Source organism: Eschrichtius robustus, chromosome 3 (assembly GCF_028021215.1).
Source record: "Eschrichtius robustus isolate mEscRob2 chromosome 3, mEscRob2.pri, whole genome shotgun sequence".
NCBI lineage: Eukaryota > Metazoa > Chordata > Mammalia > Artiodactyla > Eschrichtiidae > Eschrichtius > Eschrichtius robustus.
Window position 1 is genome coordinate 15,139,718 of NC_090826.1, and position 25,750 is coordinate 15,165,467.

Genomic DNA, 25,750 nt, shown 5'->3' on the forward strand with positions numbered 1-25,750 from the left:
TGAGGGGCGGGGACTGCGGGCGGAGCGGGGCGGGCCGCGGCGCGGCGGCCGCAGGATGGGTGGGCGGCCGCAGGATGGGTGGGTCGCCTCAGGGCTCGGGGCGCGGGGTCGGGATGAGGGGTGGAGGCAGGAGCCCGGGCCTGGGGGGTACGTTCTACCCGCAGCTAGACCCAACGCCCGGCCCTGTGGATGCAGCAGCGCGGGGCGGCACAGAGACGGTGCCCGTCGGCCTCCGGGCGGGGATGCGGAAGGCGCTGGGTCTGGGAGGGGTCAGTCCCTCCCCGCCCCACCCGGTGCACGCGCTCGCTCTTGCGGCGCACCCGGAACTGGTGCGGCCCGCGGGGCAGGCCCATCCCGGAGAGATAGAGTAGTAAGGAACCTGAGATGGAATCCCAGCACTGCCACTTGCTCCGTGTGGGACCTGGAGCAAGTCGCTGCACCTCGACCCGATCTCTAAAAAAGGAGCCTCGGCCCACATCACTCACTGAGCACCTACCACATACCAGGCCTTGTTTGAGGCACCAAAGATAACAGAGGTGAACAGGACAGGACATAAAGATGCTCTCACAGCTACCTGCTACGGGAATGCTGTGAGGACCACACAGGTAGAAATGAGAAAACCCGGGGCAATAAGTGTTAGATGTTAAGAGTATTTTTACATTTGCTCCAGAGAACCCTCCCATTTGCCGAGTGGGGCTGCCCCATTCCACAGAGTCACTCAGAAATTTTTTTTCTCTTCATTCAACAAATATTTGTTAAGCTTGGTCTAGAAGGCAGGAGGCCTGGGATGCTAGCCCTGCTAATAATAACTGCCTTCCCTAGTTTGCTCTCTCTCCTTTTGTGAGATTCAAATCAGGTCACCCGTGAGGGGATTGTAAACTGTAAAGTGTTGCACAAAAGACAGGAATGAGCACCACGAGCCAGGCCATGTCCTAGACCCCCGTCTTCAGGTAGCTCACAGTCAAGTAAAAGCTGCCACCGGCATAAAGACGATACAGGTAAGTACCACAAGAATGATTCAGACCTGTATTACGGGAATTCAGAAAAGGGCGTGGCACTTTGGAATTTTCACTTGGTAAGTATTTATTGAGCATCTACTGTGTACCAAGCACTGTTCTAGGCTCTAGGGATAGAGCAATGAACAAGACCATCCGTGTTGTTGCAGAGTTTGAACCGGGGGAGGGGAGACAACCAGCTACTAAGTAAAAATAGAGATGGGGAGGAAAAATCAGAGTGAGGGAACGGGCAGGCAGATTAGCAAAGTGGGGCCAGCAGAGAACTAACATTTGATCAGAGGGAGGCACAAGGAACAGCAGGGGCGAAGATCCGATGGGGACAGTCCCTGGTGTGTTGGTGGCACAAGGAGGCAGAGGTGGCTGGCCCAGACTGAACAAGGGGAGAGCCCCAGGAGCTGAGGTCAAAGAGGTGCAGAGCAGTGACAGGATCTGGCCTGGCCTTTCAAAGGATCAGGAGATTGCTGTGTTCTAAATGGACTGTAGGGGGACTAGGGCCGTTAGAAAGCTCTTTCTGTATTGAAGGCATTTTTTATTTATTTCAAAAGCACTTATATGAGGCTTTATATGTGATGGATGTTGTTATGCACTTTACAAATAATAACTCATTTAATCCTCAGAGGCCCGGGGAGGTAAAACCAAAGTCACACAGCAGAGAGACACAGATGCTTAGTGGGCATGAGAAGAAGAAAGGAGTTGGATGATGCTAAGATTTTTCGCGTTATCAACACTGGAAGGATTTGCCATTTATTGATCTGTGGAAGATTGTAGGGGGAGGAGCAGGGGTTTAGGTGTTTTTAGGGGGAGGAGCTGGTAACAGTCAGTTTGGGGCAAGTTATGTTTGAGATGTCTTTTGGAGATTTAAATAGAGATGTCAAGTAATCAGATACGAAAGTTTGGAGTTGGTGATAAATTTATGAGAACTGTCAGCTAATAAATGATATTTTGAGGTACTTAAAAGCACGAGACACGTAGGTGAGCTCACTTAGGAGATCAGCGTAGAGAGAAGAGGTCAAGAAGAGAAAGAGGAACCAGCAAGGAGCCTGAGAAGGAGTAATGACCTAGGAGGAAGGAAGAAGACCACGAGAAGGTGGTGTCCCTCCTGGAAGCTAAGAGATAAAAGCATGAAGGAAAGTTTTGTGAAAGAAGTGACATTTGAACTGTTTAATTGAAGAAAATAAAATTGAAAGGAAGCCTTGCTATTCAAAATGCATTACCTGTATTTTCTCATTTAATCCTCCTTACAACCCTATGAGGGCAGTGCTGTTATTTCTATTTTACAGATGAGGAAACTGAGGCACAGAGAGGTTAAGTAACCTGCCTGAGATCACACAGCTAATTTTTTCAAAGCCAGGCAGTCTGGGACCAGAGCCCACACTCATAACCCCAGGTCTGATTTTGTTGCTTCCCTCCTCAAAAACCTTTAAAAATTAAGTTCCCACATAATAAGCAGGCTCAGGACCAACCCAGAACTCAGAGACAGGTTACTCCATCTCTCTCACACATCCCCATTTCTGCTGCTTTTGATGCATCTGCTGCATTCTTGACTGTCTGGCATCCTCAGCTTGCTTATAGCCCTATTCCCTCAACATTTCAGCCTGCATGGGGTTCATCCTGGTGACCTTGTCCCTCCTTTATTCTCTTCATCAGCTCATTCTATTAACTGGCAGATTCTTTTGTGTTTCATAGTTCAAATCCCAAGACAGAATCCAGTTAACTCATCTCATCTTTTAATGATGACATCTCATTGGACGGGTCACTGGCCAGCCCACAGATTGGCTGCCCACAGGTCAGATCCCACCCCTTGACCAGTCAACTGTTGCTGTGAGCATGGAGGCATGGGGCATTAAACACAGCTGCCTTTGAGGGCCTGTGGGTAGGAGGCAAACGCCATTAATATTTTTAGTACTGTTTCTTCTTTCCTCTTTCCAAAACCTAATCTCCTTGAAGTTCATACTATCATATTTTTCAACCTGCCACCCCTCCTTTTTCTCATGAACTGACCTCCACCTCACCTCCTGCACCTTACTTTATGACTTGAGCATCCGTAAGCATAATCCATGCGATATCTTATTTTTTTCTTTATTTTTAATTGAAGTATAGTTGATTTACAATGTTGTATTAGTTTCTGGTGTACAGCAAAGTGATTTAGTTATACACATAGGTATTCTTTTTCATTAGAGTTTATTACAAGATATTGAATGTAGTTCCCTGTGCTATACAGTAGGACCTTGTTGTTTATTTTATATATAGTAGTTTGTATCTGCTAATCCCAAACTCCTAGTTTATCTCTCCACCCCTTTCCCTTTTGGTAACCATGAGTTTGTTTTCTCTGTGAGTCTGTTTCTATTGTAAATAAGTTCATTTGTATCATATTTCAGATTCCACATACAAGTGATATCATATGGCATTTGTCTTCCTCTGTCTGACTTACTTCACTTAGTAGGATAATCTCTAGGTCCATCCATATTGCTGCTGCAAATGACATTATTTTGTTCTTTTTTTTTTGGCCGTGCCACACAGCATGCAAGATCTTAGTTCCCCGACCAGGGATCGAACCCGAGCCCCCTGCAGTGGAAGTGCAGAGTCTTAACCACTGGACTGCCAGGGAAGTCCCTTGTTTTTTTTTGGTGGCTGAATAATATTCCAGTGTGTGTGTGTGTGTGTGTACCAGATCTTCTTTATCCATTCATCTGTCGATGGACATTTATGTTGCTTCCATGTCTTGGCTTTTGTGAATAGTGCTGCTATGAACATTGGGGTGCATGTATCTTTTCAAATTACAGTTTTCTCTGGATATATGCCCAGGAGTGGGATTGCTGGATCATGTGGTAATTCTAGTTTTAGTTTTTGAAGGAACCTCCATACTTTTTTCCATAATGGCTGCACCAATTTACATTACCACCAACAGTGTAGGAGGGTTCCCTTTCATGAGAAATCTTATTGACTTCTCACCGATTTCTTCCCCACCACTGAGTCCCCCCGCCCCCAAATACCCACTCCCATGGTCTTAAAGCAGACTTATTCTCACCAGGAATTGCACTATCTCAGAAAACACAATCACAGAATCTAAAATCTGACTTTAACGTCTTTACTGCAGTATCACACACAAGCATTTCTTCAGCCTCATCCAGACCTGCAAATCTTTTGACTCTGCCGGATTTTTGCATTTATTTTCCCACTGGTACTCACTTCCCTCCTCACCCACTCAGTCATAATCAATATACTCACTTCCTTGCAAAACCCCATAACCCCTTTGCTCCTCTCTTTTCTTCTAGCTTGCCCAGCTCTAGTTAAACAAAGCTCTTCCCCTACTCTTTACCTGTCTCAGAATATCTGAATATTGCTGGAAAATTAAAACTGGCAGATGTCACTTTAAGTTGATGTCCATGAATTTCAACTGAACCCTCAGTCCTGCCTAGCCTTCCTACTTTCTACAAGGATGATTTTTCAATCGTCTTCCTTTGTCCCCTTCTCATCCTTAACTCTAAGCAGATGAGCTTGCCTCATGCTTCACAGACACGATAGAGTCAGACAGGAACCCTCTCCTCTACCAAAAATTCTGCATCTTGCCCAGGTTTTCTGCCTTCCCTGCTTGCTTTTTTTAACTGAAGTATCGTTGGTTTACAATATTGTGTTAGTTTCAGATGTACAGCAAGGTGATTCACTTATACGTATATATATATATGCCTTTTTTTCAATTCTTTTCCATTATAGGTTATTATAAGATACTGAATAGAGTTCCCTGTGCTTTTTTAAAAATTTATTTTATTTACGTATAGGCGATTTTCAATGTTGTGTTAATTTCTGCTGTACAGCAAAGCGACTCCATTGTACACACATGTACATTCTTTTCCATTATGGTTCATCACAGGCTATTGAATATACTTCTAGTTCCTTACTCTGGATTCCCTTCCTTAGTCACTCATTTCTCCCCCATCCTGGATCATTCCCACCTGCTTTAGAAAATGTCCCAATATTCTAAAACAATGTTTTTAACAACAAAAATCTCTTTGATCCCACATCTCCCTCCAGCCACCTCCCCCATTTATTTGCTCCCCTTAGCATCAAAACCTTGTGTGAGTTCTCTGCAGTGGCTGTTTCCACATCAGCTCCGGTTTCTCCTTAAATCAGTCTGGCTCGAGTTTCTGCCTCCACCTGTCGATTTGGAAACTCCATGTTGCAGAAGCCAGTGGTCACTTCGGGGCCTTGTCTTACTGCTGACCTCTTGGTATTATTATTTTTGTTAATATTTATTTGGCTGTGCCAGGTCTTAGTTGTGGCACGTGGGACCTTCATTGCCGTGTGCAGGATCTTTAGTTGCGGCATGCGGGATCTTAGTTAGACGACCAGGTATCGAACCCGGGCCCCCTGCACTGGGAGCACGGAGTCTTAGCCACTGGACCACCAGGTAAGTCCCTGACCTCTTGACATTATTACAGTTGGCCGCTCTCTTCCTTGTTACACCTCTCTTGGGACTCAGGGTTCCTCTGAGTTCCCTTTGATGCCTCCACTTCCTTTGCTGAGGACTCATTTCTGGGGTCCCTTCTTTTCTGTATCTAAATGCTCTTTTAGTCACTGTGGGTCTTCAGCACCTGGAACATAATAGGTGCTCAGTGAAGGTCTGTGAAATAAGATAATAGCATCCGCATCATAGGATTATTGCGTGAAAAGTGGACCAAGAATGAATAATAAAGTAGTGGCAACTTTTAATTGAGTGCTTACTATGTGCTAAGCTCTTTTCTTGTATTATCTCACTAAGTCTTCCCAACAGTCCTTTGCACTAGGAATTCCTATTATTACCATTCTTTAGAAGAGGAAGTTGAAGCTTAGACAAATGACTTGCCTAAGTTCACACAGATAATAAGTGGACAGGGAATTCCCTGGCGGTCCAGTGGTTAGGACTCGGTGCTTTCACTGCTGAGGGCGCGGGTTCAATCCCTGGTCAGGGAACTAAGATCCTGCAAGCTTCATGGCTCAGCCAAAAAAATAAAAATAAAAACCTTTAAAAAAAAATAAGTGGATGAACCCATCCTCACTTTGGTCTTTCTGACTCAAAGTCAATTCTCAGAATCACTAAATTGAGATCATATGTAGGAAAGTGCTTTGTAAACAGCAAAAGACGATGTTACTACAGTACATAGCAGCACACAGCATGGCAACTTGCACATAGTAGGTGCCCATGAGTGTTTGCTGAATTGAGGCAGGGTGGGAGGAAGTCCCGCACCAAATAGTACCATCACCCGAGGAAGGAAGAAGCAATCTTGAGGACCTCGGAGACTCAAGTCAACCTTCCACCATACGCTGAATCTTTTGTGATGCTCATCAGCTAATATAAGACGCGTAAAGTGGGCATTACCCAGACACTTGCCCAACATGGTTTCTATCTTTCCTCCTTCAATTAAGTCTCCACAGCTGGAACTGTTGGGTTAATAAATGCACAATCATTCCAGGGGGCTGGGGCTTGTTTAGCTCCTAAATCACCTCTGACTTTAACAGGCCAGAGCGTGCTCCCTGAGGTGGGGATCTTCTCAGATTACTAACAGTGGTTTTAGATGTTTTACTGTGTGTCTGGAGATAAGAAAGAACCCTAGAATTAGCCAACTTTTGACCCCTCACTACACTGAATTCTACAGACAAGGGGTTTAAACCATATCTGTTTTTAAAAATTTTATTGAAGTATAGTTGATTTACTTTTTTTCTTTTTTAAATTTTATTGACCATATTCCTTGAACATTCTACCTCCATATACTAAAGTTCTAGTGGGATTCAATGTAAGGATCTTCATTAGGAAGAGTACCAGGAGGGAAGATACGTCACCTGGTAATTCCATCTTCCCCATCTTCAGCCGGGTTAGTGGTCTTTTCTACAACTTAACCCTTCCTCATTCTCAGATGTTTAGTTTGTGTGGAGTTGAGCCCACCCCCAGCTCCTGAGGACAGGATCCTGATTGACTGAAGCCAAAGTGTGGCCTTGGTTTGAGGATAGGCCCTTGACCTAATTTGGGCCACAGTGCTCCCTGTAGAACACTAATTAAACTCTGCCTAAAGGGGGATGGTCCATCAGGTAAATGTGGGAAATGCAGTAAACAATATTCTTGCTCGGGGATTCTGTTTTTTTCAGGAACCTCAGTTATCCCATCTCTCCCCAGATTGTTGAATTACTCCCTCTCAACTAGATGATTACTGTGGTTTTAAACATGCGTAAGTGTCTCATATGTTAAAAAAAAAAAAGGAAGAAAGAGAAAGAAGGAAAAAGCCTACATGGATCCCTCTAGCCCACCACCCTATCTCCTGTCTTTCTCAGCTACAGAATTGTCAGTATTTCCTCTCTCCACTTCTACTCCCCCTTCTATTCCATCCCTCCTCCACAGAAATGACCCTCAGGTCACCCCTACCTCCATGTCGAAAAGCGCATGGACGTGTTTCAATCGTCAGCTCCTTTGACTCCCCAGGAGTACTTGACACTATTGGTCACTTCTTCCTCCTTAAAGCACTCTGGTCCACGGGCTTCCATGACATCGCGTGACTCTCCTGGTCTCAGTCCTACCTCTCTGACTGCTCCTTCTCCGTTCTTTGCAGACTTATCCTCTTCTACGCAACCCCTAAATGATGGGGTTCTCTCCTCCTCTGACTTTGCGGCTTCTCCTTAGACAATCTCATCCACGCTCACGTCCTCAGTTACCAACAGGCCTCAGTCACGTCCCCACTCCTGGAGCTGGCAGGGATGGGGACCCCGTAATGGGGGAGGGGAGCTGTTTCCCACGTAATGGGGAGGGGAAGCAGGGTACTATTCACAAAAGAAGGAGAAAGGGAGGCTGAAGAGCAGAAAAAAAAAACAGATGGTCACTACAAGCATGCATTCTGGGAAAGCTCATGCAAGTTATCAAAACAGGCTCCTTTTGGGTCTCAGAAATTTCTCATCATTGGAACCCTAAGCAGGACTGAGTACAGGCCCCCAAAATGCTGATTTCCTCTGTAGACAGAACACTGTGTGGTTTGCAAAGGAGGCAGCCTCGGCTAGACCACTAAGATCAACTTTTCCCACCCGCAGCATCCTGAAAGAACACGTAGCAAGAAGGTGGAGGGAGACAGACCACTAGCACTCTACTTCTTTTAAACACACCCCATAGAGACACATATGTAGAGAACAAACGTATGGACACCAAGGGGGGAAAGTGGCAGGGCGGTGGTGTGATGAATTGGGAGATTGGGATTGACATATATACACTAATATGTATAAAATGGATAACTAATAAGAACCTGCTATATAAAATAAATAAATAAAATTCTAAAATTCAAAAAACAAACAAAAACACACCCCAAAGTCATCAGTGTCAAGGGGATGCTTTGTCTGAGGTTAGACATCATCCTCTCAGGGCTTTTGTTTTTGCTTTTTTTTTTTTTAATTAATTAATTTATTTTTAGTTTGGGCTGCATTGGGTCTTCGTTGCTGCACATGGGCTTTCTCTAGTTGCGGCGAGCGGGGGCTACTCTTCGTTGCGGCACACGGGCTTCTCATTGCGGTGGCTTCTCTTGTTGCGGAGCAGGGGCTCTAGGCGCGTGGGCTTCAGTCGTTGTGGCTCGCAGGCTCTAGAGCGCAGGCTCAGTAGTTGTGGCACACGGGCTTAGTTGCTCCGTGGCATGTGGGATCTTCCCGGACCAAGGTTCGAATCCCTGTCCCTTGCATTGGCAGGCGGATTCTTAACCACTGCGCCACCAGGGAAGTCCTGTTTTTGCTTTTCTAATAGGTACCTGGGAGAACTCACAGCTGCCTTCTGCTGGACTAGAAGTATTTGTATCCTGACCATCTGTGAGGTCTTGCTCAGAGTTAGAGAACAGCTTCTCAAATGTGGGCCAGCTGTTGGAGCTTTAATATGCATATTTGGGAGAAGTCATATTTAGTTTATTATGCCGGCCGACCAGCTGCCCACTAGGCTTGGGATGACCTCTACAATGCATCTAAGGCTAACCCTTCAGACTCAGAAGAATGGTCACCTCTTCCTTCATGCAGTATTTTCTGCCTGTCCCCTCAAAAGCTGAGTTTGGGGCTTCTTTCTTTGTGTTTCCGTGGAAATGCTGTACTAGGTACACCTTTTCACTTGTAATTTGCCCCTACTACTCTCTGGGCTCCTTGAGGCAGGGACCATGAGTCACATCACAAACAATTAGGACAGAGCTGGAATATGGTGCCCTATGAATGAAGCCCATTGTTCTCTGCATCTGTGTCTCTGTTTCTGCCCTGCAAACCGGTTCATCTGTACCATTTTTCTAGGTTCCACATATATGCGTTAATATACGATATTTGTTTTTCTCTTTCTGACTTAACTTTACTCTGTATGACAGTCTCTAGATCCATCCACGTCTCTACAAATGACCCAATTTCGTTCCTTTTTATGGCTGAGTAATATTCCATTGTATATATGTACCACATCTTTATCCATTCGTCTGTCGATGGGCATTTAGGTTGCTTCCATGTCCTGGCTATTGTAAATAGTGCTGCAATGAACATTGGGGTGCATGTGTCTTTTTGAATTATGGTTTTCTCTGGGTATGTGCCCAGTAGTGGGATTGCTGGGTCATATGGTAGCTCTATTTTTAGTTTTTTAAGGAACCTCCGTACTGTTCTCCATAGTGGCTGTTCCAATTTACATTCCCACCAACAGTGTAGGAGGGTTCCCTTTTCTCCACACCCTCTCCAGCATTTACTGTTTGTAGGTTTTTTAATGATGGCCATTCTGACCTGTGTGAGGTGATACCTCATTGTAGTTTTGATTGATGTTTCTCTAATTAGTGATGTTGAGCATCTTTTCATGTGCTTTTTGGCCATCTGTATGTCTTCTTTGGAGAAATATCTATTTAGATCTTCTGCCCATTTCTTGATTGGGTTTTTTTTTTTTTTTTGATATTGAGCTGCATGAGAAGTTTGTATATTTTGGAGATTAATCTCTTGTCGGTTGCTTAATTTGAAAATATTTTCTCCCATTCTGAGGGTTGTTTTTTTGTTTTGTTTATGGTTTCCTTTACTGTGCAAAAGCTTTGAGTTTAATTAGATCCCATTTGTTTATTTTTGTTTTTATTTTCATTCAGCTTTATTTTTTGTTCAAGTGAACCATTGGAGTGCAGAGCATACGAGGACCTTGTTGAGGCTGTTAACGCCTCGGACCAGGCTAGACATGGTGACCTATTTATCTAAGGCAATCAATGCCACTGTAGTCAGAAAGACTCCATATTTGGGCCAGAAAGGAAAGCAAAGGCCAAAGGCGGAGGAGTGATGGCAAGTATTCAGTCTGGTAGGTAAAGTGGCTAAGTGGAGAAAATGAACCACCAAGTCTAAAGGTAGGCACACTGAGAGCCAAATGCACAGGGGAAAAGTGCAGGGCATGGTGGGACGGGTGGTTCAGCACAGAGCAATGCCAGTCGTGATGGGACCCATTTCTAATATTCATCGTGCTACCTTCTTTATAGCTTAAAACTGCCAGATAGGATCAGACATACTTGGTCTAAGATCCTGTAAGATCTGGCCCAGTTTAAAACCTGTATGAGAAAACTCTGATCACCAAAGATATCTCTCTGTCAGGCAGCATTGCCTGGACAACTGGCATGGCAGTTCTGTTAGGCTTTATCTTGATGACCTTTTGTTCTCTGCCCCACACTACTCGTGATTGCTACAGGTATGTAGCACTGCCAAGCTACAGGGTCACCTTTTCCATTTCCTCTTCCTGGGCTCAAGCACTGTCTACATTTCCTAGCCTCCCTTGAGTTAGGTTGTGGTCGTGTGATGGGGCTGTGATGAATGGAATGTGGGAGGAAGTGAAATGGGCCACCTCCAGGTATGACCATCAAATGCCCCTTGGGACCTACCCCGTACTCTCCCTCTCTCTCTGTTCATCAGCCAGCCGAATGCAGAGGCTCCAAGTTGGAGGAAGCCTGTATTCCATTCAGGAGAGTCTACTGAAAACATCCAGTCAGACTGTATCCTAGGGGGAAAATAAACCTTTGCTGTAAGCCACTAAGCACTGAAGGTTGTTTCAGCAGCTAGCACTCCCCTGACTAATACAGGTCTAAAAAGCTACCCATGATAGCTTCCAACATAGCAGAAAATGATTGGGATGATAATATTGAAGCAGGATTTCCATGAATGTGTTAAGGTTCCACAGGTACCTCAAGGTGGAGCCAGTGAAGATGGACAAAGGTCACATCACTATAGAAAGGTGAGCCAGGATTTGACTGGAGTTTTGTCTGATCCAAAAAGCCTATCCTTTTTTTCACTTCTCCACATTACCCCAAACAAGGAGGTGTTTAGATGTTTTGAGTGATGATCATAATGATGACAGACTCTAGGATTCTGTGTAATTTACTCCCTGGCATATTTGTGCTACATATTCCTGCAGCACGTCTACCGCTTCCCACAAGCCAGTGAGGTTGGATACAATGACATCCTGTAATCTTCATTTTTATATTGACATCGTGCCCAGGTACTCAAAGGAGGGTAGCTAAAATTATTATTTTCTCCAGCCTGCAACCTAAATGTTTACCAGTCTGGTAGAAGTCTTTGGGGACCATGCCATAGAGGTATATAGGTCTTCCTTCTCCTTGTACTCCTTCCTTCCTGTCCCACCCATTCCAGTCATAAGCTGGGCTCCACGCCTCTTCTAGCTGAATAATTGCATCTTCTATCTCTCTGCAATGGTGAGAGAGCAGGTGACTGAACCTCCATATTCTAGTTTCCACATCTGTAAAATGGGTGTATGATACCTACCATGTACAATTGTCATGAGGTTTAAATAAGACAGGCAATAAATTGGTGGCATATCATGTGCTCTTTGATTTTATGGATGGTTCCCTCCCCTGCCCCCAACAATCCTCACTGCTGTTACGGAACATCAGACGGTTCTTGGTATTTCGTAAATACATTTGCCGGTCTTACTACATTGTGTGTGTGTTTTATGCCTGGTTATGTCAGCCTTGTATATTTTTGACCTTAAACTCTAAATAGGCAGAAAACCCATGGTTGCTAAATATTTATCGGTCCCAGGTACCATACAATTCATTCATTATCTTCAACCACAATAAGAGATCATTGAGCACTTTCTATCTTATGAGCTTTATGTAAGGAGGCTCCTGGAATAAGAGTCTGTTTCTGCCCACAAAATCCATCAGAGGTGATTTTAAATATGTAAATATTTATTTATTTGGCTGCTCCGGGTCTTAGTTGCGGCACGCGGGATCTTCATTGCCGCGTGCAGGATCTAGTTCCCTGACCAGGGATGGAAGCCAGGCCCCCTGCATTGGGAGTGCAGAGTCTTAACCACTGGAGCACCAGGGAAGTCCCCAGAGGTGATTTTAAAGGCACAGTGGCTTATTCTTCTTCAAAATAGCTTTTTAAACATCTGACTACGGAAATACATGCTCATTGTAAAAATTATAGATACAACAGCAAAACCAGAAAATTATCCAAGGAATAATCACTGCCATCTTTTTAGAACCTATCCTTCTAATCTTTTTCCTTTCCATATACATACATGTTTTACAAAAATGGGATCATACTGCATGCACATTCTTGTTACCTGTTTTTTCTTACCTGAGAACATATCATGAATGTTTTACATGTATTAAAGATTCTCCTGTGGCACAATTTGTAATTCTAGTTTAGTATCCATCGTATGGATAGATGGTGATTTTTTTAAAGCAATCCCTTTGTATTGTACAGTTTGGTTATTTCCATTCTTCCACCATTATTAGCAACAAACGTCTTCATATGTATTCCTCTGCTCACATCCCTAATTATTTTCTTAGAACCCACAAGTAGAAGTTTGCTTCACAGAAAGAGCACACTATCCAGGCTTTTCCTAACCATTGCCAAGTTTTCTATTAGAAAAGTCCTACAAATTCACACTCCCACCAGCAATGTATGAGAATGCTACAATAAAGGCTGTTGGCCAAGATGATGGTTATGAAAAAAATAATCAAGAAGATAAGTATTTGCTAAAGGCTCTCCCCACGCCAGCTGTGTTTATTTGTTGAACTCTACAGCCATGTTCCTTGGACCAAACACTGAAGGTTCTTTAGACTTTTAGTTTATTTAGTGCCTCTTTCAATACTCCGAAACTTTGACCCAAGTTTTATCTGAAGAAAAGGAGATTTCTGGTAAATATGGTTTCCAGTTTGGAAACTCAGCCCAAGTACTTCCATCCCTCATCTCAGCGTGGACCACCTCTGTGGTTTTAACTGCTGGGAATCAGTTAGAAAGTGCTGCTGCTGACTTGGAGCTGAGAAAAGTGCTTAAAAGAAATGAAAGAGCTGGTCTAGGGTGAAAAAGTCATGTTCCAAAGTACAAAGGAAAACCAATAACAACCCAAGGGTTTGGAGTTTCATTTGACCTGCTCTGATAATATCACTATGGTGATGGTCTCCATAAACAGTTGCAAAATAGCAAGATGAAAAAGAACGAGCAAGTTCCACCCAGGCGATCTGGAGTTATTTTAGGGATCAAGGCAATGTCATCTGGGGTAAATATGGAGTGCAAGTCTGTTCTTTTAATAATCATCCCCTTCTTTTGTGAGGCTGAACAAAGGCCTGGCACGTCAGACGTTTGGGCTGAAAGCAGCACTGACCTAGTGTCTTCGGGGCTCAGGAGAAAGCACAGCCAAAGGAATGGAAATAATGGTTCATAACACATGCTGGGATGATTCTTCTCACACCCTTGGCCTCTGAGACTGCTGAGCCTGATGTAGAGTCCAAGGGTGGAACAAGGGTGATGTTCTTGGGAAGGGCTGGCCTGGTTGAGAGGCTGGGATGGGGACCCCAGGGAACTGAGCTTGGTTGTCTGCCCCTGACCTTGATTCCTGGGCCAGAGGGGGTGGAGGGAAGCATCTTCAAGTCCACAAATCTGTCTCTGGGGCATTACCATCTGCTGCAGATGACAACTGCCACCCCTATCCTCATGCTCTTCTCTTTGAACCCCTGACTCAGCCAGCCTCAGTCCGAAAAGCAGAACTAGCTATTTTTTGCACTAAAAAAAAAAAAAAAAAGTCAGGCAATACAGTTGCTGAACTCCTTCCTGACCCTGAAACTCTTACTCTTTGCACTTAACCCCTTGCTCTCCCCTTATTCTTTTCGCTTCCTTCTCTTCTAGACTCCTAGATTGCAAGCTCCACCATCATCTCTAGTGAAGATCTTCAAAGGAAAGTGTTGTTCTGCGGCCACAGAGGCTGGAACAATGCCTGGCACACAGAAGGTTCTCCATAGGTGTCAGCTGATAGAAACTGAACCCAAAACCCCGTGCCTACCCTGCCGTGGACATTTCTCCAGCAGGTCTGAGATGATGGCTGTTTATTCACTCATTCAATCAATATTTATTCACCACCTATGGGGAACCAGGACCACTTCCGGGGACTGGGGCTACAGGGACGAATGAGATCCCAGGGCTCTGTCCTTATGGAGATGACACCCTTGTAGACCCTAATATCTGAGGGGTGAGCACAGCTGTCATCACAGAGCCTGCTCTGACCATTGCACATAAAATCACCCTTCCGTTTTATTTTTCTTCCCAGAACTTATCATCACAGGGCATATTATACACTTGTTTGTTTGTGTGGCTGTGACACACGGCATGCGGGATCTTAGTTCCCTGACCAGGGATCGAACCGGTGCCCCCTGCAGTGGAAGCGCGGGACCCTAACCACTGGACTACCAGGTAATTCCCTACTTGTTTGTTTGTTTTTTAATACGTCAGCCTTCTCACACAAAAATGTATACTCTTGGAGGATAATTTATCCGTGGCATTCACTGCTGAGTCTCCACAACAATGCCTAGCACACAGTAGGCGCTCAACATATACATGTCAAATCAGTTTGTTCAATGTACTCTGCAATCCTCTAGAAGAACTTTCTAGCAAAACTCTCCAGGGAATGAGCTAAGAAGACCTCTAGAGGGTCATAACAACAGATTACAGCCGTCCAGGGCCTTACAGTTTACAAAGCAGGGAGGTGCACTGGGGTGAGCACGGGCCTTCACCTTTCAGAGCCCTGATTTCCTCCTTGTAAAGTGGAAATAACACCAGCCTTTGGGGACTGTTGTGACTGATGGAAGAGGTGATGGGTGTGAATCGCCCCACCTGGCACCTGGTACTTAGCAGGTGCTCCACGCTTGAGGACTGGGCACTATTGTTTCTTTTATTTTTTTTTTAATAAATTTATTTATTTATTTTTGGCTGTGTTGGGTCTTCGTTTCTGTGCAAGGGCTTTCTCTAGTTGCGGCGAGCGGGGGCCACTCTTCATCGCGGTGCGCGGGCCTCTCATTATCGCGGCCTCTCTTGTTGCGGAGCACAGGCTCCAGACGCGCAGGCTCAGTAGTTGTGTTTCACGGGCCCAGTTGCTCAGTGGCATGTGGGATCTTCCCGGACCAGGGCTCGAACCCGTGTCCCCTGCATTGGCAGGCAGATTCTCAACCACTGCGCCACCAGGGAAGCCCTATTGTTTCTTTCTTATTGGAGCTTCTCAATTCCATGTGGGCATTATTATTCTCATCCCCACTTAATCAACAAGGAAAGCCCAACTCACAGAGGCTTAAGAATTTGCTCACGGTAGCTCAGGCAGGACTAGAAGTCCTCAGAGGGACAGAATTCCCTATATTTTAGTGCCTTACCTGTCACCCCGGGGCGGCCAGCTCTGGCAGGAAAGCACATCTTGTAAATCCTCTTATTTCCTCCTCCGCCCTCACTTTGATGTTCCCCATTTTCAGTATGTCACCCATCGCTGTGGGAAAAGAAGAGCTTTGGAGAGAAGCAAAAGCCAAAGGGGAAGCTTGTGCATTTGGTTAGTAGGTGAAAGGCAAATCCCCTTCCTGCCCACCTCTCCAGCCCATTCTGCAGCTTCCCCCAGTGCCTCCCCCGAGTCTCCCCGTAGCCCGCATTTCTCTAAGCCTTAGGGACCCTCCACGTCCCAGCGTCTAAGTTGACAGGGATTCTGGTCCAAGCAGGTGGGATGGGCCATGAAACTCATTAGCATAAATCAGGAAATTTCTTGCAATTGAGAGGTCCTCAGAACACTGACTAGATTATAAACACTACTAGTAATTGAACTTTCTAAAAAAAACTATAATCTAAAAATATTTATAATAGTGTTATAATTCATGAACATCTCCTAGATTCCGGGCAGTGTGGGAGGCAATTTACAAATACCTGACAACAACCTGAAAGGCAGGTATTATTATTCCCATTTTATAGATGAAAAAGTTGAGACTCAGGGAGATGAATGATCTTCTCAGAGGTCATGTAGCTACTAAGTGATGGAGGCCCAGGATCTAAACCCAGGTCTGCCTGCCTTCAAAGCTCATGTTCCTGCTCCACAAAATATGCAGGGGCGGGGAGTTAATGTGCCTTAGGACACCTGTCCCGCCAACCCTCTGAAGAAAATTGGAAATATCCTAAAAAATACAAAAATCAGTGGATGGTTATATGAATTATATAGAGTGAGTGTAACCTGTAGAATATTTTGCAGTTATTGAAAATTACACACAGAATATGATGACACAGAAAAATACTTGTGATAAATGGAAAATGTAGGATACAAAATGTATATCCATGGAGGTTATAATTTAAAATGTATGTCCACTACATAAATGAGCATGTGAAGTATAAACAAGCATGTGCAAAAGACTGAAAGTAAATATATAAATATAATCACAACTGTGTGGTGGAATTTAGAGGGATTTTTCCCCCCTCTGGTTACTAATCTTTCTGTAATGTGGTTAAATTACTGTGCAATTTACATATTAAAAAAATATTCTAAGACAGTCTTCTCTGAAGTCCTGTAGCTTTGCAATAGAGCACATACACCAGCATGCATTGTTTTTTTTTTTCATTGAAGTATAGTTGATTTACAATGTTTCAGATGTACAGCAAAGTGATTCAGTATATATATATATATGTATACATATATACATATATTTTCTTTTTCAGATTCTTTTCCATTATAGGTTATTACAAGATATTGAATATAGTTCCCTGTGCTGTATAGTAGGTCCTTATTGTTTATTTATTTTATGTATAGCAGTGTGTATCTGTTAATCACAAATCCTTAATTTATCCCTTCCCCTCCTTTCCCCTTTGGTAATCATAAATTTGTTGTCTATGTCTGTTAGTCTATTTCTGTTTTGTAAATAAGTTCCTTTGTATCTTTTTTTTTTTTAGATTCTACATATAAGTGATATCATGTGATATTTGTCTTTCTCTGACTTACTTCACTTGGTATGATAATCTCTAGGTTTCAGAATACATTGTTTTAAATTGCTAACTAGAGAGATGACTTTCCTTTACCAACTGCTGCAATCCTGGAGTCCCCCTGTCCCCTGCCACTTATAAATTGTAGCCCTTCCTGCACATGTTCCTGGCCAAGCAAGCACTGGGTATTATCCTCACCCACATCTGTGTTTGCTAATGCCGTGCTTTGGTCTAGAGCTGCTCTGTTCAATATGGTAGCCATTGCCACATGTGTATATTTAAATTTAAATTAATTAAATAAATACATAATTGAGCCCTTCAGTCTCACTGACCATATTCCAAGTGGTCAACAGCCACATGCAGCTAGTGGTTATTGTAGTGGACAGCACAGATATAGAATGTTCCTATCATAACAGAAAGTTCTATTAGACAGCACTGCTCCAGCATCTAGACTGAAGACCATTTCTTTTTTTTTTTAGTTAATTAATGTATTTATTTATTTTTGGCTGCATCAGTCTTCGTTGCTGCGGGTGGACTTTCTCTAGTTGCGGCAAGAGGGGGCTACTCTTCGTTGCGGTGCGCGAGCTTCTCATTTCTCATTGCGGTGGCTTCTCTTGTTGCAGAGCACGGGCTCTAGGTGCCTATCCCAGGACCAATCACATTGGAAGAAAAGATTGGCCTAAGTCACTGTCCACCACTGTACCAACAGGGGCAGTGGCTGATGGTTCCATTAGAACCATGGAAGGTCAAGAAAAGGCAGTCACCAAATAGAAAAAAGGATGGAGCACACAGAAACAATGGCAGTCACTGCTTTAACCCCATCACTGTTATTTGCACTGGGCCTACCCACACGCTAATCTCATTAGTTTTCAAAATCATCTCAATGAGAACAGTAATAACAATACTATCTCGTATTGAGAGCCGAGGTACAGTGGCACGTGCTTTTTCTGTGCATTATTCTTTTTTTTTTTTTAATTTATTTATTTTTATGTATTTATTTTTGGCTGCACTGGGTCTTTGTTGCTGCGCGTGGGCTTTCTCTAGTTGCGGCGAGCCGGGACTACTCTTTGTTGCGGTGCGCAGGCTTCTCATTGTGGTGGCTTCTCTTGTTGCAGAGCATGGGCTCTAGGCGCGTGGGCTTCAGTGTTGTGGCACGTGGGCTCAGTAGTTGTGGCTCGTGGGCTCTAGAGCGCAGACTCAGTAGTTGTGGGACACGGGCTTAGTTGCTCCGCGGCACGTGGGATCTTCCCGGACCAGGGCTCGAACCCGTGTCCCCTGCATTGGCAGGCGGATTCTTAACCACTGCGCCACCAGGGAAGTCCCTGTGCATTATTCTTGATCCTCATGCTTGTGCTTGTTCTTCGATAATGTTGGGCTTGTTTTCTTACTTTGGGTAGAAATAGCAGATCTTGTTTCCTGGACATTCAGACTTGACCTTCCTAGGTTCTCCATGGTCTGTTTCCCACAGCTGGCCCACCCCTTGCGTTATGCTCCAGACTAATTCAAGTCATCCACGTATTAAACATCAAATCCTTTGCCCTCAAGCCTATACTCTCTCTTTGGGAGTTAAATGAATAAGACATTCACACACAGGATTACTCGTTAGGTTGGGCGCCAAGGGGCCAGTTCTAAACCAGAACTTAAGTCTACGTAGCCCAGCCTGGGGACTGGACAGTTGACCAGAGGCTGGACTGGATGCCCTCTAGAGGGCCCTGGAGAGCTGAGAGGTCTGTGATTTAATGGTCAGGGGAGAAGAAGGAATGTTCCCGAGCCATGGCTTCTCCTTGGATTGAATCCAGCCTACACAAGAGCTGCTTGGGGCCCAAGTTGTCTAAGTAAACACTGATTCCTTGACGAGTTTCCAAAATCAGGAATAGAGCAACTGTTTGGTTTGAACAGGCTGCGCTCTGTAAACCACTGCCTGCATATCACCAGGGCCCCATGTAAATATTTTAGCTACAGATTGGAAGAACACAACTTTTTTTTTGGAAATCCCATCACTTTGTTGCTAGGCTTATAATGAATTATATGTTGTCTCTGTTGTTAGACTTAAAATGAATGTGTGTTATTTCTATTTATTGGGAGGTCCAATTCTCTAATTTTATTATAAGCATCTTCTTAGATGTGTCTCTACTGGGACTGTTAGGGTTTGGGGAAAGCCCAGTAGATAACATGCCACTCTTTCCTGCTTGAATTTGGAACAAAATGAAGGGAAGACAGGAATCAAGTAGGTAGAGATGAAAGAAATTTCATTACCAATAAAGCTGATAATGAAAACGTTGGCTTTTGGTGTCTGACTAAGGGGCCTTCTAATTCTTCACCCTAGAATTAGGCAGACTTAGCCACCCAGTTTGAGATGGCAGTGGACAGGAACAGACCTGTGCCTCAGGGGTAGAGCCTGCTCCTGTTGGACTTACGGCTTGGAGGAGCAGAAGAAGATGTGTGTTGCTAGAGAGAAGCAAGGAGGAAGGCACTGAGCTGAGCATGTCCAGTTCCTTCTCCCAAACCTGCCAATCAGATCGTTACTCCTCCTCCTATGGACAACGGTAAGAGAAGGAACCAAGAGCCGCTGACATGTTACTTTGATGGACCTCCTGCCTCATGGAAACTTGAAGCCAGAGAAAAGGGGGTTCACACCAAAAGACACTTTGATGAAGAATAAGGGCAAACTGAGGACCTGGTCAAGGACCCCCCAGACACAGCCTCTTGGCAGAGAAGATGACCACTGCTTGAATCAGGAAGCAGAACTTGATCTTGAAGAGATAGTTTACCTTCAGGCATAGTTGCAAAAACACTGGTAATACTCAGGCCACATTACTGGTAGAAAAACCGAGACTCAAAAGCATTGCTCCAGTCACCACAATTGACATCATCTGCCAAGAAAACGTCACCCTCTGCCCAACAAAACCTCCCTCTTGACTGTGGCAGGCAAGGCCTGTGCTACCTAAAGAACAATGCATCCAGTGAAAATTGGCATCATGAATTTCAAACCTGGTCCTTTGTGTGTTTCCTCTCTTGGTTGTGTGGCAGGATAGGTTTCCCTGGGCCCTGCGCTCTCTCTGCTCCTTTCCATTCTCAACCCTGGAAGGAGATGAGAAGGCAGATCTTTTATCATAATAATGCCACAAAGATCTACAAGAACCTATTAATATTGGTAAGACAGAAATAAGTCTCTTTAGCCTCAATCACAAGGGGTTGTGGCTCAATGGAGCCAGAGGCCCTGTGGTGGGGGCGCCAGGGGTAGAAGATGAAAGAGGAGGCAAAGTGGGAGAGAAGGTACCAATGTAGAGAGCACAGGAATAGCGAAGATGTTTTACATTATCGTCTTGATGTTGAGAATGTTTGTGATTGGCTGGGGAACTTCCTGGGTGTGGACTCCGCCTGCTTGCCCTTCCAGGGGTTGGTGGGCATAAGGGCAGGATTTTACTTAAATGGCTTCATCATCCTCAATTATCAGTGGCCTCTCTACCACGTTCCTCCCTCCTCTTTGATTACCAAGCCTTGTCCCTTCTTTATCTGGAATGTCTTTCTCTCATCTATCTCCTCATTTCTATTTCCACTGCTCTCACCTCTCAATTGAAAAACTTCTTACCTAGACTTCCTGCCTCTTTCATTTCCCTTCTGCACCTACTGTTCATTTCCTACCAGACTGATCTTTCTGGAAAACAGATCTGATCTGCTTAAGGCCCTCTGTTATTAAAAAGTCTTTGCTCATTCCTTGTCGCCTATAAAATAAAGTCTAAGATCTGAGATCCTCTGGCAGGCATTCAATTTATTGCCCACTGTGGTCATTCATTCATCCCATACACAAAGACAAGTGTAGCTAAGCAAGTATGGAGTGTGGGATCAGAAGGAAAGAGGTTGGGGGTAAATTGGACAAATGGACCAGTTTTGCAGGACACTGGTGGGAAGGAGAAATCATCTGGTATTTTTAATATTTACTGCGTCTTCTTAAATGTCCAACCAGAGGGGAATGGTGAAGTGATTTATGGAGCCTAACTCTAGGGGGAGTTTAATTTTAAACTTACAGTTTAAAATTACATTTTACAGTTCAAAACTAGAGTGATATATTGGACTTCCCTGGTGGCGCAGTGGTTAAGAATCCGCCTGCCAATGCAGGGGACACGGGTTCGAGCCCTGGTCCAGGAAGATCCCACATGCCACGGAGCATCTAAGCCCATGCGCCACAACTACTGAGCCCCCGTGCTGCAACTACTGAAGCCCGCGCGCCTAGAGCCCGTGCTCCACAACAAGAGAAGCCACTGCAATAAGAAGCCTGCGCACCGCAACGAAGAGCAGCCCCTGCTCGCCACAGCTAGAGAAAGCCTGCGCGCAGCAATGAAGACCCAATGCAGCCAAAAATAAATAAATAAAATAAATAAATTTATGTAAAAAATAGAGTGATATAAAAAACAAAACCAAAAAATGGGGTGATATGTACTCTAAAAAACTCATGGTATATTCATAGAATAACAAGCCAACTAAAAATAAGATTTTGAAGAATATTTAATGAGATTATAATATAAAAAAGTAGAATAAATATTATTATATTATATCCATGAAAAGAAAACAGACTAGAATGTATTACAAAAACATACTAGCGTGTGGTGGAATCACAGGAGACTTTTCATTCTTTACACTCTTCTGTATTTTTCAAATGTTCTACAATAAGCATGTATTATTTTTATTTTAAATCAGAAAAGACTATGTTTTCAAGGTTTGTAATAATATGAGGAAATGTAATTTGTTATAATGTTAAAATTTAAGAGCAAAAAACCAAAATTATGGAGAGCTCAACTATGTTAAAATTTTGTTTTTAAAAGGTAGAGGGAAATATACCCAAATGTTAGCAGAGGTTGTCTTGGAATATTTTCTTTAATATGCAAGTATTATTTTTATTTTGTAGGAGAAAACATTTTATTCAAAAATTTATCATGACAGTGTATCATATTATTCAGGTTTCTCCACAGAAACAGAACCAATAGGATGGATTTATTTATTTGTTTGTTTGTTTATAAGGAATTGAGCCTCACAGTTATGGAGGCTGGTGAGTCCCATATCTTCGGTGTGGGCATTTTCATTTATGGCAGGCATTGTGCTGAGCATTTTACATGTATTACTTCATGTCATCCTCATTATCACCGTTTATAATATAGTCTGCCATTTATTCCCATATTCCAGGGAGGGAAAGCGAGGCACAGAGAGGTCAAGTAACTCTGCCAAGGCCACAGGGTCAGTGAGCAAGGGAATCAGGACACCAGACTGGGCCGACTTCTCCATTAGACATAAGAGGCACATTGCATGAAGTCCATGATATTTTTAGGGGCCCACACATTGTTTTAATTTTCATTTATTTTATTTTATTTTAAAAATTTATTTGGCCATGCTGGCAGCTTGCAGGATTGAACCCAGGCCCTTGGCTGTGAAAGCGTGGAGTCCTAACTGCTGGACTGCCAGGGAATTCCCAATTTTTTTTTTTTAAATTTTTTAATTTATTTATTTATGGCTGTGTTGGGTCTTCATTTCTGTGCGAGGGGTTTCTCTAGTTGCGGCGAGTGGGGGCCACTCTTCATCGCGGTGCGCGGGCCTCTCACTGTCGCAGCCTCTCTTGTTGCGGAGCACAGGCTCCAGACGCGCAGGCTCAGCAACTGTGGCTCACGGGCCTAGTCGCTCCGCGTCATGTGGGATCTTCCCACACCAGGGCTCGAACCCGTGTCCCCTGCATTGGCAGGCAGATTCTCAACCACTGCGCCACCAGGGAAGCCCCCAATTTTTTATTTTAAAATTGAGAGGAAAAAAATGAATATAATGATAATAAATATATAACGAATTTAGTCTGGATTTGATTCATCCTTATTCCAACATAGTCCTAAAATATGATTTTAAATATTTTTTTTGGAAGGAAAGGCCCACAAGGGCAGGAGTGCCTCCAGACCCCCTAACTCTAGGCGCCTGCGCTTAAACTATTTATGGCTCACCCCCTCTCCAAGCCCTAGTTAACCCACTTTAAGCCTGGATGTCTGTGTGGACTCAGACAAGTCACCCTTTCTGTGCTGCAGCTTCCTCCTCTGTAAAATGGGAATCATAGCTAGTGCAGACTCGTCTACAGCTGTGAGGATGCCCTGAGTGTACGTGCACGACACACAACACCTTAGCTACGTGCCTGACGCTCAGTGAGGGCTCCGTAATGATTAGCCACATCTGACATCATTTCTCGTTGCAGCTCAGGGTCTGGAGTGTCCACACCCCGCAGGGGCTTCTCTGAGAGGCCAGCTGGCTGACAGCCTCGGCAGAGCAACACCTCTTCAGGCCCACGGCATCTCCACAGCAGCCTTGGGAGAGATGCTGATGAGTTCTTCCACCAACCAGGGGAAAGCCACGCTTATAAAAGCTTCCAGGCCTCAGCGATAATTTCTCCCCTTTCCACACCCCTCCCCGCTCCCCTGGGCCCTTTCCCATCTTAGCTCTGTTTCTGCAGGAAGCAGGACAGAAAGGACTTGGTTTGATGCAAGTGAAGGAGAGAGAGCACAGACTTGGAACTCTCAGGAACTGGCTTTGCAGCCCAGCTCTGCCAAAACAAGTTTGGACAAGTCACTCAACCTCTCAGTCTCAGACAAATAACAGGAACAGACAATTAAAGTAGGAATAATACTTGTGACCGTTATTAGTAGTAGAAGTGTAAGGGCTTTGGGGTCAGAGTCCTTTGGGTCAAATCATGGATTCTACCTCTTGACCGTACCTGACTTCACTCCAAGTCTTTCTCATTTGTGAAATGGGGAACAATAATAGTACCTCAAAGGGTTATTGGGAGGATTAAATGAGATAATTAGATCTAAAGCTCTCTGCAGCAAGGGCACACAGTAAGTGCTCTATAAAGGTCAGCAACGGTCACTTTAATTATAATTGTGCCTCTTCATGAGCCCTATAACATATAGTCCAGATTCCCAACTACACACAGTAGGTGTTAATGGGTAGCTGTGGAATGAATAGATGAATGAATGGATGGACGAATGAACAAACTCGCCATCACTTTTGGTCTGGGACTCTTCTTCATGCCTAATCCCCTTTGACCTAAATGCAATAGAAATTTTAGCAGCTTCAAGACTTTCAGTCTTCTTGTTTTTTCGTGACTGGATGAGGCAGTTTAAAATATGTCTGCAACTCTGACACTCCCTTCAGAAGGTGGACCCTAATTCCCCTCCTTGACTATGAACTGAACTTAGTGCCTTGCTTCTAACAAATAGAATAAAGTAGAAGTGACAGTGCGCAACTTTTAAGACCAGATCATAAAAATCATGGAGGTCTCCCTCTTGGATCGCTTGCTCTGGGGGAAGACAGCTGCCATGTCATAAGCATGCTCAAGCAGCTCTGTGGAGGGGTACATGTGATAAGGAACCGAGGCCTCTTGCCAACAGCCATGTGAGTGAGCCATCACGGAAGCAGATCCCCTGGCCCCAGTCGAGCCTTCAGATGATGCAGCCCCAGTCAAAGATTTGACTGCATCCTCATCAGAGACTCTGAGCAAGGACCACCCATCTGAGCCTCTTCCAATTTCCTGACCCAGAAAAACCATGAGATAATAAGTGCTGGGGTTTTTTAAAAAATATATTTATTTATTTATTTGGCTGCATCGGGTCTTAGTTGCAGCACACGGGATCTTCATTGTGGCGTGCTGGATCTTTAGTTGTGGCGTGTGAACTCTTAGTTGTGGAATGAGGGATCTAGTTCCCTGACCAGGGATCAAACCCGGACCCCCTGCATTGGGAGCACAGAGTCTTAGCCACTGGACCACCAGGGAAGTCCCAATAAATGCCATTTTAAGTGGCTATGTTTGGGGATAATTTGTTACAAAGCAACAGATAATAATATACTTTCTATGAATATTCTTGATAAAAGTTTGAAACAAAGGCTTTTCTAATAATACTTGGCTCATGGAGACTTCTGACTGTTCATTCTACATAGTGTTTTAACACTATTCAGAAAGCCTAAACCCACACTTTTCTTGTGACATTACTATTACTAGACCATGCCTGTTAACTAATTAAGGACCCTTCCCTGCCTGGGATCTCAAGTGGGCTGCATCCTGACATCTGTTGTACACCAGCCCTCAGTGGGATTGGCACCACTGGATCCCTGGCTGGGAAGGAAGAGTCAGACTCAGGGATAAGCAGGCTTCTGTCCTGTCAGTAGCTCATATTTGAAAGCATCATATTATCAATTTCAGGAGGGTCCATCTCAGAGAGACTATTTCCTTACTGACAGCTCCCATGCTGTTTTAACAGCAGCTTATCCCTTCACCTTATTTGGAGACAACTTCAGAACCCTTTCCCTGGCTAGCCGAGTCTCGGCACTTGCTGGAGAGAACTGTCAGAGGCCTTTGCATCTGGGAAGTCTCTGCCTAATGTGGAAAAGATCCTGGAAAGAGTGTCTGTGACTGATCAGGTTGAGGGCTCAGGGCTGATAAAGACAAGCCAGCTTTTCTTCTCTCACCATGAGGATGTTAGCAGTAGAGC

At 44.2% G+C, this 25,750-nt stretch overlaps 1 long non-coding RNA gene across 2 annotated transcripts; it reads left to right on the forward strand.

The window, feature by feature from the left end:
- Nucleotides 1-72: 72 nt before the first annotated feature.
- On the forward strand, nucleotides 73-24,339 carry LOC137761917 (uncharacterized). 2 transcript variants are annotated; one of them, XR_011073466.1, is made up of 4 exons: nucleotides 73-998; nucleotides 14,151-14,329; nucleotides 14,569-14,711; nucleotides 23,461-24,339. It is a non-coding gene; the product is annotated as an uncharacterized lncRNA (long non-coding RNA). The 2 variants fall into 2 exon arrangements; XR_011073467.1 differs by lacking the exon at nucleotides 23,461-24,339 and adding an exon at nucleotides 19,564-19,924.
- Nucleotides 24,340-25,750: the final 1,411 nt, after the last annotated feature.